Source organism: Canis lupus, chromosome 17, assembly GCF_048164855.1.
Source record: "Canis lupus baileyi chromosome 17, mCanLup2.hap1, whole genome shotgun sequence".
In the NCBI taxonomy this organism is placed as follows: domain Eukaryota; kingdom Metazoa; phylum Chordata; class Mammalia; order Carnivora; family Canidae; genus Canis; species Canis lupus.
In genome coordinates, this window is record NC_132854.1 from 60,046,723 (window position 1) to 60,066,358 (window position 19,636).

General features: G+C 37.3%; 1 long non-coding RNA gene across 1 annotated transcript in view; it reads right to left on the minus strand.

Annotated features, from left to right (window-relative positions):
- Positions 1 to 861: 861 nt before the first annotated feature.
- Positions 862 to 19,636, minus strand: part of LOC140608439 (uncharacterized) — a 32,014-nt gene continuing 13,239 nt past the window's right edge. The window contains exons 2-3 of the long non-coding RNA XR_012010476.1: positions 1,961 to 2,059; positions 862 to 1,312 (exon numbers count right to left, since the gene is read on the minus strand). This is a non-coding gene — a long non-coding RNA (uncharacterized lncRNA). The remainder of the gene's footprint in view (positions 1,313 to 1,960; positions 2,060 to 19,636) is intronic.

Genomic DNA, 19,636 nt, shown 5'->3' on the forward strand with positions numbered 1-19,636 from the left:
AGCTGAGAACAATGGAGAAATATAAATCACCTTTATAAATAAAGGTGTTCAGGAGAGTAGGGCAAAGGTCATGATGAGAAATGAAGAAAAATGTCAACAGCACTCAGCAAATACTGGCAGTGAGGAATATTAAACTGTGGAAAGTCCCCGAGAACAAGGTAGAAACTCTGTAGTTGGGAGATGTGCAAGCTCATATGGGGGGAGTAAGTGAGAACAGGAAGTGTTCTTCTTTGTGTAAGTTTATGGACAGGAGGACCTAATAAGGTACTTTCACCATTAATTTCTCCAATGACTCGGTAAGAAGGCTGGGGAGACTGAGAGATTGCTCTTTTCAGGGAGGGAACTATGCTGAGCATTTATGCCAGGGAAATTTGTGCTGATTTAGTTAGAAATGTGGTTCAGAGTTTAGTGTTGACATGCATCATCACTTACAAAGATAGGGGCTTTTAAGTTTCCAAAGTTAGGTGCAGAACGGAGTCAACCACCTGGCTAATTTGGGCCAAAATGCCATAGCAAAATGAGGGGAAGGAAGCTTTTCAATGTAAATTATCTGGAAAATTACTTTAATTCCCACTATCATTTTTGTGACAAACATTCCTGACTTTCAGATATTTTGGAAAACAAGTTTGTGGATTGATGATTTTCTGACATGCCTTAATGAAGAATGTTTGCTTATTTTGATATTTCTTGGCATCACTTTTAATGTGTCAAACCAAACACAAATGCTGGGTCCATGTTCAGATAAGTGGTCTCTACTTTCAATTTTATTTTTCCTTAGGAGGAGAAAACTTAGGTTCCATTGGCAGAAATCATAAGGGGAAGTTTAGTACTCCCCACAAAGTAACAACAGGATATGAGGGCTGGGGCCTAGTATGTCTTTAAAAAAGCATTTGCAATATCATATTATTTACATTTGAAAATAAAAACTTTCAGTTTCATAACATGAGCTACTTAAAGATCGTCAAAATTTTGGCTGATATAGAGAAGATGCAATGATTCTTAGTGGGTTTTTTTTGGGGGGGAAAGGATGTTATAAATATGTTAAAGGGAGGTGTGTGTGTATGTGTACGTAGATACACATACGTACATGTATCTGCTCATCTTTTAATGAACCAGGTTCAGGACCTCAACAGAAGGAAGGCCAAACTTTTTACTGGGACAATCTCAGTTTATGCACATACAAAGAAAAGCAGGATGGTGCAGTAAAACAATTCCAGGATCAGAAATTCAAGAGCTGGGTTCCTGATGAGCTGGGGTTCCAATTCTCAAACCTTGAGCTAGTCTCTTAACCTCATCAAGCCTGTCTCCTTATCTGTAAAATAGGAATAATAGTAACATCTTTTTATGGCCTCTAATGTTGAATATATGTATAATAAATGCCAAATATTTTTTAAATTGTAAAGTGCTGATACATGGAGATCTTACTGTTATAATACCATCACTCCTGTACCTGAACTTATCTCGAAGTAGGCAACAAAAACCCATTTATTGTCCATACATATGCATATACACACATATTGTTAAATATAACATAATTTTTCTATTTTTGGCTAAAATAGTCAATCTTTTAAAAAAATGTTCTATCCTCATGTTAGAGGAAGGGACAAGAAATACTTTAAAATAGGTGAAGGAAAGCATAGTAACTATCTTTTATTTATTTATTTTTTTATTTTTTATTTTTTTTAGTAACTATCTTTTATATCCTAACTTTATCCAGCCACTCATGCCTGACAGTGAATGATCTGTGCATGAATACTTTTGAGGCCATAAAGAATTATTTAAAAAAAAAAAAAAAAAGAATTATTTTAACTTAAGCCTCTTTTCGAGGGCAATGGGAATATTTAAGTTCAGGTCTAAAATAATCATTTTTCTGAAAATAACATTCTTCTGCTTATCCAGACTTTCTCCTTTTGCTTTTGGTGTCTTTTTGGCATGTAACAGACAGCTGTAAATTCCAGACCTTCCAGGATCTTGTCTCCTCCCTTGGGAATTCACGATTGGACTCTTGACCTTTGATCTCCTCCATATTGCTCTCATGGAGAGCCCTCATCTGACAGTCCTGGAGCAAGAAACGAGAGATATTTATAGAACATCAAGTTATTGTACAAGCTTGTGTCTCTATGGTTAAATACTGGGTTTCTGCCTCTAAATTAGTACTTTAGTATGTTTTCTTAAGTGCTGGAAATTTATGGAATTATCATAGCCGAGTTCTTGTTCCTAAAACAAAAACAGAAGAAAATACCACTTGCTGATTTCTTTCTATTTTTATGTCTTTGGATGGCTTATACTGCCTTGCAGTAAACAAGCAAGAGTGTTATAGAATTGTTTTCCTCAGGATCTGATTGCCTCTTGGGGAGTACTCCATGTATATCTTTTAGTAATGATGCTGTTCTCACACCCAGGAAATCAGTAATAGAAAGGATGATGTTTATATCTTATTAGACCATTAGCATTTCTTTGACTTCTTAATATTTTGTCTGACAATCAATGTAATCGGTGAAGCATTAAATCGTTTGCTGATAATTACCTAGGAAATTTAGAAAATATTTCCAACCATTTAAAACAAGGGAGAATATCGGTGGAAGTGATGGGATTCCTAAAGCTAAGTCACAGTATCATAAAAGCTCAAGTTAAAAAACACTTTGACCCTATGGAGAAGAATTCCAAATAATTTATGTAGATATTCACTCCTTCTTGAGGAGCTCCCATTCCTTAGGTATGATCTGCACAGAGACTTCCTTCCAAAGTTACAGTATGGACTATAAACTTTGGTTATTAGTAATAATTCAGGAATGTATCAATAATTGATTATTAATGATATATCAGTGTTGGTTCATTAATTGTAACAAATGTATTATACTAATGTATGATGTTGATAATATGGGGATATTGGATGTGGAGTATGTGGGAATTCTCTATACTAGTTTCAATTATTTTGTAAACCTAAAATTACTCTAAGGAAGTACTTTAACAACTTTCTGATATTGTTCTAGTAGGCAAAACTTTGTCAAGACTAATGGCCTTCTTGAATTCCTTGAATTACAGGCAACTCACCAGTTCTGAAAGTAATACTTTGATTAATTCACAACACTTGGAGTTTTGTCTACTTTGTTTTTTGATAGGTAGTAAGAGCTACAGAAGAAATTGGAGGTGGCTAGGGTTAAGCTACTGTGCCACAAACTTCCTACATGGCTATAATAAAAATAAGTCTCATAAGAGATTCTTTCTCCATACATTTATTACCCTGTCTTCCATTAGCAAGCAAGCAGGCACAAAACAGTTCTTATAACCTGTTCTGTAAGTCTGATGATGTCTAAACTCTACTTTGGCACTAAGACCACATCTTGGATGAAAGATTTACTCTAAGCAGGCATGATATTTGAGGGTCAGGATATTGTGCCCTCTAGTAGGTACCATGAAATCAGAAATCCTCTTAAACTAATGACTGGAACTAGGACTAATTCCTATCATCCAGGTTGCAAGATTCATCGGATTTTCAAACTCCATTCATGCAAGTGTCTTTGAACTGTTGTGGCCAATTCACATATCTTGGTACTTCTAATGTCACCAATGAAAGCCTGTTTCTAATATGTCACTAGTTTAACCAATAGATCATTTTTGACATTATGGATGCTAATTAGTACCAAGTAGCTTGCTCATTCAGATGCTGGTAAATGAGGGACTTATAATAGATACTCTGGAACATGATCTTTTCTAATAATGTAGGTGACTACCATGAACTCTGCATTCTGGATTTCATAAGCTAACCCTCTTTAGAAATTAAAGCTTTAGCTGGTCAAACATTATATTGATTATATGGAATATTTGATGTAAGTTACAGACATCAGTAGAAGCAAATTCCATTTTTTAAAAACACAAGAACCCAAAAATGTTCTTCTGTGTCCCTTCTATCCATTCTTTCTTTTGGGGCAAATAAAAGTATGCTTAAGTTTATATCTGAGGTGAATATTAGGCCTGAGTATGGTATCTTTGAGAGTGAACTCCAAGTGTTGATAATTCTTGGGACAGTACAGTGGGAAGAAGAATGAGAGAGTGGGTAAACACAGTGACATAGAAGTGCTTTGGATTCACTGTCAGAGAACTACAATGATCTAGTGAAATCTTGTTTTCCTTTAATTTGGATCTTCTAAATTTTTTTTTGGTCAATAATAGAACTGGTTTTGAACACAGTATTTTTAAATGTTACACAAAAGTAATGTTCTCTGAAACACATAGTCCATTCCCTTTTCCAATACTATAGTAGAAGGTCAAGTGGGGAAGGGCTGGAACATATGTTCCAGGGATAAAAAACAAGACAAATAATATTTATCATAATAATAGTAACTAACATTTATGTATTATATACCATATTCTAAGTGTAACTTCTGTTAGCTGTTCTAAATACATTATATACCTTAACTCATTTAATCCTACAACAAATCTAAGCCATTTATTTATGAGAAACTATTACCAATGACTGGGGAGACTATCTCACATTGTATGCTGGAAAAAGTTGCTCTTCTATGACAAAATGGCTAGAGAGTAAATTAGAGAAAATCTAAAGCAACTAAAAAGAATGACCATGTAGAGAAGTAAAGAATTTAATACCATTAGCATTCATTGAGCCAACATTGAACGTATGTCTGTGTACCTAGAATATTCAAAAATAACTAGAAAAATTTAACTCACAGTCATTTCAGGTACAGATACAGAGCATGTTTTATTTAAATTTTTATTATCTTCTAAGTTTTTATTATTCCTTAGCTGTCTCATAGATGCAGAGATGAGATATAATCTGTATAGATGAAAAGTGACTTTATTTTATTTTTTTTTTAATTTTTATTTATTTATGATAGGCACACAGTGAGAGAGAGAGAGGCAGAGACACAGGCAGAGGGAGAAGCAGGCTCCATGCACCGGGAGCCCGACATGGGATTTGATCCTGGGTCACCAGGATCGCGCCCTGGGCCAAAGGCAGGCGCTAAACCTCTGCGCCACCTGGGGATCCCGAAAAGTGACTTTATTTTTAAGATCTGTTATATAAGAAATTAGAGAAATAATAATTCTGAGGAGATGGCAGCAATAGCAATATACTTTATGGCTGTCCCTGAATTCTCCAGTAAGCACAGGTAAAGTAGGAAAACCAAGACTACAAAGATGAAACCTACAACAAAACAACAAAATATGTGCCCTTATACATGTGCACGTGGGGACAAAACCCTGACAGCAAAGAGTTGAGTGGTATCACCAAAACTGCAAAAAGCAGAGGGAAGACATTGAGACTCTTGTTGGATTCTGGGCAGGAGCTTTGCAGGACCCAATTCTTGGTGAGTGCAGTGAGGCTATGGTAAGATCAGATGCTGCTATGGGTCTCTGGCTCTGTGAACTCTTGAAACTAACCAAGTGAAGCTCACTTTCAGAACAGAGCCCTGCACTGAGATGCTGGAAGCAGGACTCAATTTGAGCAGGATGGACACTATAGGGGCATGGAAAGAGAAGATCCCACCAAGAGTGAGGTGGAGGAGCAGAAGAGGCAAATTTCATAGGCCATAATTTGAGAGCATTCATGGAAAAAAAAAGAGAAGTTGTACTAGAGTGTAAATTTAAGCCCCCATTACTGCTGTAAAAGTATAAGCACACTCATTTCACTTTAACATGAGGAACAGAAAAGGATTACAGTAACATCCTATATAGAAGAAAAAAAAAGAGATGAAATAGAGTAATATATCTAAAGACAGTGAAGTCACTCCAGAAAGACTGGCCTACAAGATTGATAAAAATAACCTAATATTTCAAAATGAGGCAAAAGAAATTGAGAAGTCATTAATAGATATGAAAGAACAATGCAAATCTTAATTGTGTCACATCTCTGGTCGAATCACATCAGAGATGAAGTGATTGGAAAACAATGATATTTGGAAATACTGGAGACAAGTTAGGAAGAGTTGGCAATAAAATTAGAAAAACAAGTTCAGTAATGAAATCTAAACTAGAAGAAACTCGAGAGCAATAAGCACCTTAAGATAGATGAAGAAAAGAAGAAAAGATATTATAAAAACAAATGAAGGGATTAAAAGGACTAAAGAGAAGGTGACAGCTATAAAAACAGGCAAAGGAAATGCAACATATATATAATAGGAGTTACCAGGGAAAGAATCAGGTCAATAGAAGAGAACAAGTACTGAAGAGTATGATTCAAAAAAAAATTTCCTCACTTGAAAGTACTTAATAAAAGGTAATACTGCAAACCTGGGGAAATGAACTGAAATATATATTTCACCAGAACTATGGACTTTAAATAAAATGAAACAATCCTTTGGTCATCTAAGCAAAAACTTCATTGTAACACATTTAAGTGAGTCAGTAATTGAAATATGAGCCAAAGATACTATAACTTGTCAAACTGACATTTAGTTATAAAGGTAATAGACTGTTATGACTATGGAAAAAACTCTTAGGATATTGTATTTTTTGAGACTTTATGAAGCATCTACTAAAAAACAAGCTTAAGGCAACTAAGATGACCAGAGAGAATGAAATGAAAGCATTTGATATAAATAAACAATTAATGAATTAAGATTACATAATATTTATAGGGGAGACATTTTATAATACATAATGGCTGTATGATCTGATGATGTAGATAGGTATAATTACAAAGAATTTGAGAGATAACCAGGAAATAATTAATGCAGATAAAATAAGTTCACTTAATGATCTTACAGATAAAATTGGGAATAAAAAGAAATTTTTTCAAGTTAGATACTAAAGAAATATAAAGAATGGTATAAGTATTTATTAGCTAATTTCAATCATATGTAGAATAGGGAACCAATAGACAATAGCAAAAAAAAATTGAAAGAAAGCTACGGATAATAGTATAAAGGTAATCATTAGAATTAAAATATAAGCTTCCTAGATTTTGAAAGATACATAAAAAAGCAACAAAAGAGACAACATATTGAAAGACTGAATATACAGTACATACACACAAAGTACACAATATAAGTTTAAGGCAAGTACGTTGAATACATTGGTAAATGTAAATGGCACACCAGTGAAAAAATAAAATAAATAAAAACGGAGATTGTCTAACAGCAAAATCTAATACTGTTGTATACAGGCAATATACCTAAAAAGTTTTGTGATACTAAAACCTACAATCCACAGTGAAAATAGTCATTAATGTTTATATTTGCAATAATATAGCAATGAAATTTATAAAACAGAACAAGAAGAAAACATAGACAAAAGGATGCCAATAATAGGTGGTTTTGACATACGTCCCTCAATCAAAGATAGATCAAGTGGATACAAATATTAATAAGGATATAGAAGATCTAAATGACCTAATCATCAAGATACAGTTTATAGATAAATCTTCAATTCTGAATCCAGTTAATAAAGAATACACTTTGTTTATAAATCCATGTGAGACATTTACAAAACTTTACTATGTCTAAACATCAAAGAAAACCTCATTCAATTTCAAAGAATAGAAAAATTACAAATAAAATTCTCTGTTCATAGTGCAATAAAATAGAAATGAGCACAACAACCATAAAAATGCTATTAATTAACTTTCAGGTCAAAGGGGGAAAAAACTAAATTGGAGAAATCTTTGAAAATAAGGGTAATGAAAACATGACTTATCTATAGTACACAGTCAATGCAGTTATCAAAGGAAAATTTTTAACTTTAAAAATACCTACAATGATAAAAAGTGAAAAAAAGAAAATAAATGAAAAATCCAACTTAAAACAACAACAAAAAGCAGGAAATAATAAGATGAAGACAGAAATTAACTAGACAGAAACCAAAAAAAACACAAAAAACAAAAAACAAAAACGTGGAACAGCTCAGTAAGTAAAAAAAACAAAACACCACAAACTTTGCTTAAAAAATCAACAAAATCAGGGATCCCTGGGTGGCTCAGCAGTTTAGCACCTGCCTTCGGCCCAGGGGGTAATCTTGGAGTCCCGGGATCGAGTCCCATGTCGGGCTCCCTGCATGGAGCCTGCTTCTCCCTCTGCCTGTGTCTCTGCCTCTCTCTGTCTCTTTCTCTCTTTCTGTCTGTCTCTCATGAATAAATAAATAAAATCTTTAAAAAAAATCAACAAAATTGACAAACCATAGATTAATGGAGTCAAGAAAGAAATGAAAAATACCCCACAAATAGTAAAAATTAGAAATGACAAAATGAAAGAAATATCCAAGTAGACAGTTAATCATAAACTATTTTGTATATTCTATGCATATAAATTTGAAAATCTAGGTAAAAAAGTAGTTTTTAAGAAAATATGACACAGCAGCGTTGACCCCAATAGAGACAAAATAAGCTGATCTATTACTTTAGAAGAAGGAGAAAAGTAGATAAAGAGCTCCCCTACAAAAAAGCCTCAGGCTCTTAAATGTTCACAAGGGAATTCTATAAAAACTTTCAAGTATAAAATGATCCAAATTCTGATAAACTAAACCAAGACATAGGAAGAGAAAGAAGATTTTCAAATTTGTTTTAGAAAATTAGGTCTTCTATATCCTATTATTATTATTTTTATCCACTTGATCTATCTTTGAGAGAATTGTGATCTATCTTTGATTGAGAGAATTAGCATACTTTTATCTGTGTTTTCTTCTTCTGTTTTATAAATTTCATTGCTATATTATTGCAAATATAAATATTTAAATACTGAGCCCTAAGTTTGGCCAAGGGCTTCACCAAAAAAGAGAAAATTACAGAATACTTTTCTGTGATACAGAAATATCACATATGAATAGTGATAAAAAAAATGCATAAATATAATATTAGCAAATAGAATTTAACAGCCTATTAAAAAATAATGTATAATTACCACCCAGGGTTTACTCTAAGACCAAAAAGCTTATTTAATATTGATAAATGCAGAGAAATAAGGAAAATATTATAATTATCTCTGTACCTGCAGAAAAGGTGTGTGACAAAATTCAATGTTCTTTCATGTTACAAAACATTCAATAAAATAGGAATCTGTAATATTTTAAAAACATAGCACTTTGTAAACCTCGGTGTTAAAATCTCTTACTTGCTGGATAAATATAGTGTCTTTTCTTCTAAAAGTCAGAGTTGAGAATAAGACAATGATACTCACTACCTTCACCACCATTTTATACTGTGTTGTGGGTGTCAGCCAATGGAATTGGACAAAAGAAGGCAATAGCAGTAAGGAATTGAAAAAGCAAGATTATATTGGGTTTCACATCTGGAAATCTCAAAATTGTCAATTGAAAACTATTATAAATAGTAAAATAATTTGAGTGATGGATTATAAAATCAGTGTGCAAAAATAAAGTTTTTATATATAAAAATAAAATTATAATTTATATATATATAAATATATTTATTAATATATTGAATTATATATAAATTATATTTAAATATTAAAATATATAAATATATTATGTATATAAAATTTTATATATATAACATGTAATAAATATATATATATATAGCATAAAAGAAAACTTCACTTATAATAGCCGATAAAATAAAATAAGATAAAATAAAATGGAACGAAATGAAAAGAAATGTAGTAAAAGAGAAAACAAGGTGTATATTAAACTAGACATATTAAAAAACTACATAAAGAGAACTTACACGCATTTCCCTCAAAATACAAAAGTAAACTTGAACAAATGGAAAGGCATACTATGTTCCTGGATAGGATGATTCAACGTTTTAAAGCTGTCAACTCTCTTTAAATTAGTTTAAACCTTTAATGTCATCAGGTTTTTAAATTTTTATAATCAATTAGACGAGTTGAACAGTTCACTTGGAATAACATGCAAGAATAGCCAGGGAAAGAACAAAACAGAGAGCGGAGCTAGAACAAGCTGATAATAAAACACATTACAAAGAGAGGGGTTTGGGTACATGAATACGCAGTTGGGCTCATGCATTAGAACATCCAGAAACAGGTTCCGTTACACATGCAAATCGGTGAGGAAAGACATACACTTTTAAAAAGTGTTGTGAATTAAAAAAAAATTAAAATTAAAAAAAATTTAAAAAAAAATAAAAAGTGTTGTGAGAGCTGGGTGGCCTTAGGCAAAAAGATAAACTGCATCCATTCTTCACACTGCACATCATTCAGTGTATTAGAGAGTTAAATTAAGAAAAAAACAACAAAACCAACCAAAAAAACCCCACACCCTACCGGTACCATACAAAAATACAAAGTGAACAAAACTTTTCTGTGACTTAAAACTCAGAAGCAACAGTAGAAAAGATTGATATACAAACAGCATACATATAAATTTTGCCTGGCAGAGAAGATCTACTCTAAGGAAAGCAAGACCCGTATTTTCAAAGTTGTGTCCTGGACAAGAGATTGTTACATAAAGTGAGCTTCTAAAAACGGAGGGGTTACAGGCAAATAATCGCCACTTACAGGGGCACAAGGAACAGCAGGAAATACTCAGCGAGGCCATGGGGATGGGGTCAGCAAAACCCAGAGAGAGGACAGCGGCCGGAGCTTCTCAACCACGATAAGCGGTAACAGCAGCAGCCGGCGAGGAGAGGAGCGGAGCCACCCGGCTTTAAGGCAACGGGTCAACCAGACACCAGGTAAGGACCTTACCTGAATCTCAGTCAGGAGGACAAAGCTCCTTGAAACACTCACAGGTGGGCAGCCCCGGTGGCTCAGCGGTTTAGCACCTGCCTTTGGCCCAGGGTGTGACCCTGGAGTCCCGGGATCGAGTCGCTCCCTGCATGGAGCCTGCTTCTCCCTCTGTCTGCATCTGTCTCTCTCAAGAATAAATAAATAAAGTCTTAAAAAAAAAAAAAAAAGAAACATAGGATGTTCAGATACCTTTAGGAAATCCACGTTACACCTTTTTAAGGTATGGTCATGGTACTGCCTGCAGTTTTGTTTTAAGAAAGGATCTTTATTTCTTACCCAAGAATCCCAGAGTAAGAGAGATTCATGGGTGAAATCATACATTTTCTTGGATGTGCTTCAAATAATCAGGGGAGGCAGAAGCAGCTTGGGGGACAAACAGACGAACAAAAGTGGTGGCAGGTTGATAGTTGTAGAAACTGAGTGTTGGATGCCTGAGAGGCTGTTAACTCTGCTTCTACGTTGGGTTTGAGTGACACTTGACATTTTTTGCATAGGTGATCTTAGGAAAATTAGGGAGTGCCTCTTTACTTAAAACAGGGGTCAGACTTTAGGTTTGGAAGGTGTCAACCAGGCACGTGAGAACTTCTTCAGCGCCCGTTTGGGGGTCGCTGAAGTCCCAGGCGCACCATTCCGAACACCGTCCCTCTTATTTGATGAATCATTTGTGCCTTAAAAGTAATTTGATTTCGATGTTTCTACTTAGCTCGTTCAAATATTGTATGCGAACTATTTGATGTTCATTTTCCACTCCTCTCTCCCTGCTCCCCCCCAACAAAAAAAACCCAAACCAAAAGACAAACAATAGTTGCTCATCTTTTAAGTTGTCTTTCACTTAAAATCTGAAGCTGTCATTTTGCCCAAATAGACAGGAAAATGCCTGTTGAATGAACGCGGTGTCGTTTGTTGGGGGGGGGGGGGGCCTGCACGTGGCTCCCTCTGCACCTGCCGTCTGGGTTGGAGCCTGGCCCGTGTCTGCAGGAGGCTGGGGAGGAGGAAGCAGCGGCCCGCCTTGTGGCCCACCTTGCACGTGTCAGGGCTTGGAAGGCCACCGCGACCTCCACAGCCGCTGGGTCAAGGGTGCAGGGCGGGGCCACCACGGCCATCCACCTGGGCCTAGGGCGTCTCTGTGTAAGCGAGCATCCTGCCATGTGTGCGCATCTGCCAACGGCACACCCTGTGGCCGCGCACCACCCGCGGCCCCAGGCTGGCTTGGAAGGGAGGGCGCGACTGGTACAGAGCGAGGGGCCCTGGCTGGGCTCAGGGAGCTCCTCTCGGGGTCTTCGGCTGGCCTGGGGTGCACCTGTCCTGGTGGCCTGGCCTGGAGTGCACCTGTCCTGGTGGCTGGCCTGGGGTGCACCTGTTCTGGCGACCTGGCCTGGGACGCACCTGTCCTGGCCACCCGGGGTTCACCTGTCCTGGTGGCTGGCCCGGGGCACATCTGTGCCGGGGCATCCCTTCCCTGGCGTGCCCTCCGCTGCGGGCACCATGACCTCACACCCGCCGGAGGCGAGGGGACAATAGACGCGTTTCTCGGCCCCTTGGACAGGTCATGCGGGAAGAGGGCCCCAAGGCCGCCCTGACCCTGCACGTGGCCTCAGGCAGTTCCGAATTCCATTTGTGCGACATGGAGCCGAGGAGAGAAGCGAACCAGCGAGGGTTTCCCTCAGGAGCTGTGGGCATGGGGCTCGGGGCACACGGCGTGGGGTGGGTGCATGAGCGCAGGGACAGGCCATAGCCGGGCGTCCCCCAGGCCGGGGCGGGTGAGGGGACCAGGGCCACAGGAAGGCCTGGCAAGGCCTCCAGCCCTGAAGGCCGGGGCCCCTGACACAAGTCAGAAGAAAGCCAGCAAGCAGTGCTCTGCAAACACCTAGGAGATCCCAGAAGGTGGCTCTCGCTGTTACCTGACTTTATCTGCCATCATTTTAATGGTTTTCGTAAAAAATGGAATACCAAATCCTTTCAAAATTTTTTTCTTTCTTTTTCCTGATTTACTGGACCCACGTGCTTGCACTGCGTTGGGGCAGGTCGCAGTGGCCACGGTGCACGCCCCCAGGCCGTGTGACCTCCTGCGGGAAGGCCGCCGGGTGGGCCCGCACCAGTGTGGCCCATGCGGGGGACGCTTACCCCGACCTGAGAGTACTTGGTTTTGGCTGGAGTACAGCTGCGCTGGGGAGAAGCTGGTGAGGTTAGATCCCCCTCGGATTTCTGGAAAATATTTTATTATGGTAGATCTGGCCATACATGGGAGGATTGTGATACTTCGTGGATCATCCGGGAGGGAAAACCTGGCCTTCGATGCCATGATTTCCAGAAGCAAACATAAAAACACTTTAATCCGTTTCCCCACAATGTAGGTTTCTAAATTTGCAAAATCCTGCTTTAAGGTTGCCACACATAAACAAGAAGGGGCTTGAATATATGCTTTGCTGTAGAAAACTTCTGTAAAAAGAAAGAAAAATACAGCTCGTGGGGTCAAACAAATGCTTTTGGCGGCTTTATGGAACACATATTGGGAGAGGGGTTTGCTTCTCCAGTAAAAGATACGGGGAAATCAAAAGCCCCTGACTTATGTGTGAGATGCACACACATGAGAATAAATGATAATAAAAAGGTTAAAAAAAAAAAAAAAACCCAGCATGTCTCTCTATCAGGATGGAACCAAAAAAGCAAGTATGCATTGTAAATAAATCATGTCTGAAAGGCTGAGAACTTGGGCAATCTGAATTAAATTTGATGAAAATAGTGCATGGAACTGATGATTTCATTTTGAGTGCACAAGTCATTTTTCTGCTTATGTTTTTTTTTTCTCTTCTTTCCTTCCCTCCCCCCCTGTCCAAGTACCCCCTCCCCCCTCCACTTCCAGAAGAAGAGAACACTGTTCTCAGAACTCTCTCAGGCTTTCTTAATTGAAAGCAACGATTCTGAGTCACTCCTTTATATTAAGTGAAACACTCTTGCACGAATCTCCAGGGATGGAGTGATTAGCACAGCAAGAAGCCGGCAGACTCCAGTTGTCCCTGCGAGTGGTGGAAAGAATCAATACAATTTTGCAAAGATAACAGTGCAAGAACGGTGTTTTCTTTCAAAACACGTCCCTCTCTGAAACATCAGTGCAGACATATGTCAAGATAGAAACCGGATCGTGTTTCTAACAGTTGAGGACTCGGATTTCGTCAAAGAAGACTGTTTGTTCTCGGGCCCGAACTGTATCCTACGCTGTCCCCGCGCCTGGGCTATGATGGAATATAGAACATTAGCCTCGGACAGTGGAGGCTGAGCCAGTGCCAACGTCGCTAATGAACATGTGGTTCCAATAATCCTGTGGCTACTTGCACGTTAGGTGGCAAGGTGCCAGGTACTTAACGTCGAGGGCGCAGCCGTCGGAGAAGGTACCATCTCCTGACATGACGGCGTATCCAGGAATGCTCTGGGCCCAGACGGAGACTCAGCAAATGGGGAGCGGGTGTCACGGTCTGTATCAGAGGGTTTAAGGCACTCACCCATGGGGATGCGGCCTGCAGATGGGGCCGGGGCCTGAGGCACCCCGGGGTGTTGTCGATAATGAAGTGGGTTACACCGCAGGCTGCAGAAACTCAGCCTGGCCCAGGGGGCGGCGGGAAGAGAAAGGATTAGGATCGCTCCCTGCTTCAAGTTCCTGATGTTCTGGACTCTGGGATTTGAGGGTCTGAAAGCTCGAAGACAGTGAAATGAATTACAGTTTAATGATATTCCCACTACACAGACAAAATGGATTCAATTACATAATGGTAGCATTAAATGTTATTAAGAAGGGATCCAGAGTCTTGAGGCCAGACTCTCAGAAAATCACGATAAGCTGCTTAAAACAGCTGAAATAGCACATTTATAGGCTTTCCAGTCCTCGGTTTGTTGAAGAGGGAAAGGGTTAGGTTTGCCCAAACGGTCTGCGGCGCTGGTGTGTTATCAGGGCCTCTCGCGCAGGGAGGGAGCGTGGGGACGTACCTCATTCGATTATTCTATCTTCAAGTACACTCCCTCCCCCTCCAAGAAATGCTTTTGTGACATGCAGAGCTAAATGGCTTCCCCCAGGACTTGGGGATAGGGCCATGGTTTTTCTTGGGGGCAGGACCCCTTCTGTAGGATGACCAGATTTAGAGCAGATCTGAATTTTTTGAATTTTCTTCAATTCGAGCTTCTCCTTGGAATGAAGGACCTCTTATTTTTGTTCCGCTTTTAAGTTTGCAAACTGTAAAATGCACCCTTAGGGACGTACAGATTCAGCAAACACACAGCGCCGTGTCTCTACCACCACGATCCACAGACACTGGGTTCTGTTGCTTCAATAAATGACTTCACGCCGCTGGTCCATGTGCATTCTCTGTCTTCCAAGGGCGGGCAGACGCTGAGCTGGGCTCCATCCTGCAGTTTTGCCTTTTCCCGAAGATCATGTAAAGGGAATGTGCAGCATGCAGCGTGCAGCCTCTGGGGATGACTCTTCTCTTAGCAAAACCCCTTAGAGATTCTTCTGTGCTGTTGCGTGCATGGGTGGACTGGCTGTTCCTTTTCACCATCCAGTAGCAAAACTTTGCAGGGACGTGCCACGGTCTGTGCATCCACTCACCCTTGTGGTTGCTGCGGCGTCCAGTTTGGAGTGATGGTGAAGCAAGCAGCCGTAAAACCTTTGTGCACAGGTTTTCGTGTGAACGTGGGATTTTACGTCTCTTGGGCAGAACCCTGAGAGTGAGCTCCCGGGGCCATATGGTCAGCCCAGGGTGGACTTTGTAAGAAACGGTGAACTTGGTTTCCAAATGGGCTGTGACATTTCGCTTTCCCACCAGCAAGATCCGAGAGCATCTTGTGACACCACTTGGTATTGTCAGTTTATTTGATCTAAATAATCCAGGGTCTTGCCTGGGTGGCTCGGCTGGTAAAGTCACCAACTCTTGATTCTGGCTCAGGCCGTGATCGCAGGGTTGTGAGGCCGAGCCCCACGTTGAGCTCCGTGCTGGGCGAGGAGCCTGCTTAGGATTCTCTTTCTCCCTCCTCTCTCTCTCTCTTTCATTCTCTTTCTCAAAATTGGTCAATCAATCAACCATTTTTGTAGGTAAATAGTGGTATTTCCTTTTTAATTTGGGTCCCTGATGACTAATGATATGAATATCTTTCATGTGCTTATTTGCCTTCGGGGTATCTTTTTTTGGGTGAAGTGTATGTCCAGATCTTTTATCAATTTTTAAAGTTGTTTTCTTACTAAGTTTTGAGAATTTATATACTCTTGATAGAAGTCCTTGGTCAGATATGTTATATATAAATATTTTCTCTCAGTATTTGACTTGCCTTTTGATTCCCTTACAGTATCTTTTATGGAGCAAAAGTTCTGAATTTTGATATGGTACAACATATAAATATATTATTTTACAGATTGGCCTTTCTGTGGTATATCTAAGAATTCATTGGTTAACACAAGGTTACACAGATTTCTCCTATGTTTTCTTCTGGGAATTTTCTAGTTTTATCCTTTACATTACATCAGTTTTGAGTTATTTTTAAATAGAGTGCAAGGTATGTGTTAAGGTTCATTTTTTGCATATATATGTATTTATATATGTATGTATAATATATATATCATATACATACATACATTGCTCTAATTCGACTTGTTGAAAATACTATTCTTTATCCATGGAATTGCTTTTGCACTTTTGTCAAGAATTGGTTGACTATATTCGCATGTGCGTTTTTTTTTTTTTTTGGACTCTATTGTGTCTCACTAATCTGTATTTATCCTTTTATAAATATGAAGTTTTTCTTTTTAACCAAAGTTTTGTCATAAATCTTGAGAACATATACAGTGAGTTTTTCAGCTTTGTGTTTTCTTTTTCAGAATTGTTTTGGTTATTCTATTTGGCATTTATAAAGAAATATTTTTGAGGGCAGGCCTGGTGGCTTAGCGGTTTAGTGCTGCCTTCAGCCCAGGGTGTGATCCTGGAGACCCGGGATTGAGTCCCACGTCAGGCTCCCTGCATGGAGCCTGCTTCTCCCTCTGTCTGTGTCTCTGCCTCTCTCTCTGTATCTCTCATGAATAAATAAATAAAAATCTTTAAAAAAAAAAGAAATCTTTTTGAGATATTGATTGAGTTTGCATGGTATGTATACACCAATTTAAGGAAAAATGAGATCTTAACAATATTGAATCTTCCATTTTATGAACATGGTATATCTCTCCATTTACCTAAGACTCTGCTTTTTTTTTTTTTTTTTTAATCAGTGTTTTGTAACTTTTAGCATACCTATTCTGCATGTGTTTTGTTAGGTTTATACCTAAGTATTTTTGGGAGAAGGGTGTTATAAATAGTATTATTTTATATATTTTGAATTTCAATTATTCATTGTTGGTATACAGAAATATAATGGATTTTTGTATATTGATTTTTATCCTACAACCTTGCTAAACTATTAGTTTCAGAAACATTTTTTTTTGTGTGTGTGTAGATTCTGTGTTTCTCTTTAGACAAGCATTTGAGCTGCAAATAGGGACTTTCATTTCTTCCTTTCCAATCTGTATGCCCTTCTTTTATTTTTTCTTATTGCATCTGCTAGAATTTTCAGTGTGATGTTGAATCCGAGTGGTGAGAGAGGACAACCTTGTCTTGTTCCTGATCTTTTCATCTATTAAGATGATCATATTATTTTTTCTCTATTTTGTAATATGGTGAATTATATTGATTTGTGTTTGAATGTTGAACCAACCTTACATTTTGGAAAAATCCTACTTGGTCATGATGTACTTTCTTTTAAAATATATTTTTATAGATTGCTACCTTAAATTTGCTAGTATTTATACAGGATTTTTGTGACTATGTTTTATATAAGAATTTAATGCTAACATTTCTCTCTAAGCACTGCTTTAGATACATTCCACAAATTTTTATATGCTGCTTTTTAGTTTTCTCTCAGTACAAAATACTTTATTTTTTATTTATTTTTTTTAGTACAAAATATTTTAAAATTGACCTTGAGACCTTCTCTTTGATCCTTCTCATTTAGACTTATTTAATTTCCCAATATTTGAGGGTTTACAGATATCTTTGTTAGTAATTTTTGAATTTAACTTTGATATGGTAAAAGAACACTCTTACTATGATGTCTTTTAAATTTGGTAAAATTTGTCGATGGAATAAAATATGCTCTAATTGAATATAATAATTACACCTGAAGAGAATATGTATAATGTTATTGTTGGGTGTAGTAATCCTACAAATATCACTTAGGTCAAGTTCATTGATAGTAATGATCAGGACTTCAGTCTACTTGTTCTACCAATTATAAAAAGAGGAATGTTGAAATTTCCACTACTATTGTGGATTCTCTATTTTCTCATTTATGTTCCATAAACTTTTGCTTCAAGAATTTTGAAGCTCTGTTGTTAAGTGAATACACACTTGGGATTGTTATATCTTCTTGGAGAATTTATCCCTTTGTTCAGAGATTATTTTTCTCTTTTTTCCTTGGTAACATTCCTTTCATAGTATACTTCATTTTATACTAATTATGTCAGCTTTTCTTTTAATTATTGTTGGTATACTATACATTTTTCTATCCCTTTACTTTAAATTCATCTTTATATTTAAATTGAATTTCTGGTAGACAGCATATAATCTGGATCTTGCTTTTTTGTTCAATCTGAAAATCTCTGTCTTCTCATTATTTTGTTGAGATTGCTTATATTTAATGTAATTTTTAATGTGGTTGCATTAAAATCTGCCCACGTGCTTGCTATTTTCTATGTGTTCTATCTGTTCTTTGTTTATTTTGCCATTTTCAGCCTTTTGGGGGGATAATTTAATTGTTTATTATTTCATTTTATCTTCAATATTGGCTTATTATTTATGCTTCTTTCTTATTTTAACTTTTTGTGCTTGCCCTACTTACAACATGAGTCTTTGATTAATCTGAGCTTGCCTTCAAATAATACAATATTGCTTCATATGTAGCATAAGGACCTTAAGACAGTATATTCCCAATTTCTCTATCCTGTATCTTATGCTCTGCATTTTATTTTTGCTATGTTATAAACACACAACATAGTGATAATGTTTTTTGCTTCGCATAGTTATCTTTTAGAACACTTACTAGCATGAAGATGATTTTATAAACCTTTATTCATTCTCTTTACAGCACATTTCATTTGTTTGTGTAGATCCAACTTTCTGTCTGATATTATAGTCTTTCTGCTTGAAAGATATTCTTGAAAATTTTTATAGTGCAGGTCTACTGGCAATGAATTCTCTCAGTTAAAAAAAAGAATATCTTTCCTTCATTAAAAAAAAATGCCTTCCTGGATACAGAATTCTGGGTTAACTTTTAAAAAATATCTTTCTTTAAAGATGTCACTCTATATTTTCCTGGCTTTCACAGTTTTGGATGAGAAGTTTGTTCTTATCTGTGTTCCTCTGTATGCAATATGTCTTTAGCTTTATCTGGTGTCTAATAAAACTTATTTTTAGAACAGTTTTAGATTTACAGAAAAACTGACTTGTGGAACAGTTTCAATATACACCATACCAAATTTCCCCTATTATTAGTATCTCATATTAGTATGATAGATCATTACAATTAGTGAAACAATATTGATAGCTTAGTATTAACCAAAATCCATACTTACTCAGATTTTCTTAGTTTTTACCTTATGTCCTTTTTGTGTTCTAGAATCCCATCTAAAATACCATGTTATATTTGGTCATATTTCCTTAGTGTCCTCTTGTCTGTGACAGTTTTTCAAAATTTCCTTGCTCTTGATGATCTTGATAGTTTTGAAGAATATTGGTCAGATATTTTTTAGAATATCTCTTGATTTGGATTTGTCTGATGTTCTTCTCATGGTGAGGCTGGGGTTTTAGAGTTTGGGGAAGAAGACTGGAGGGATAAAGTGACATTTTTGTGCCATCATATCAAGGGTATGTGTTGTCAACGTGACATATCGCCGTTGATGTTGGCTT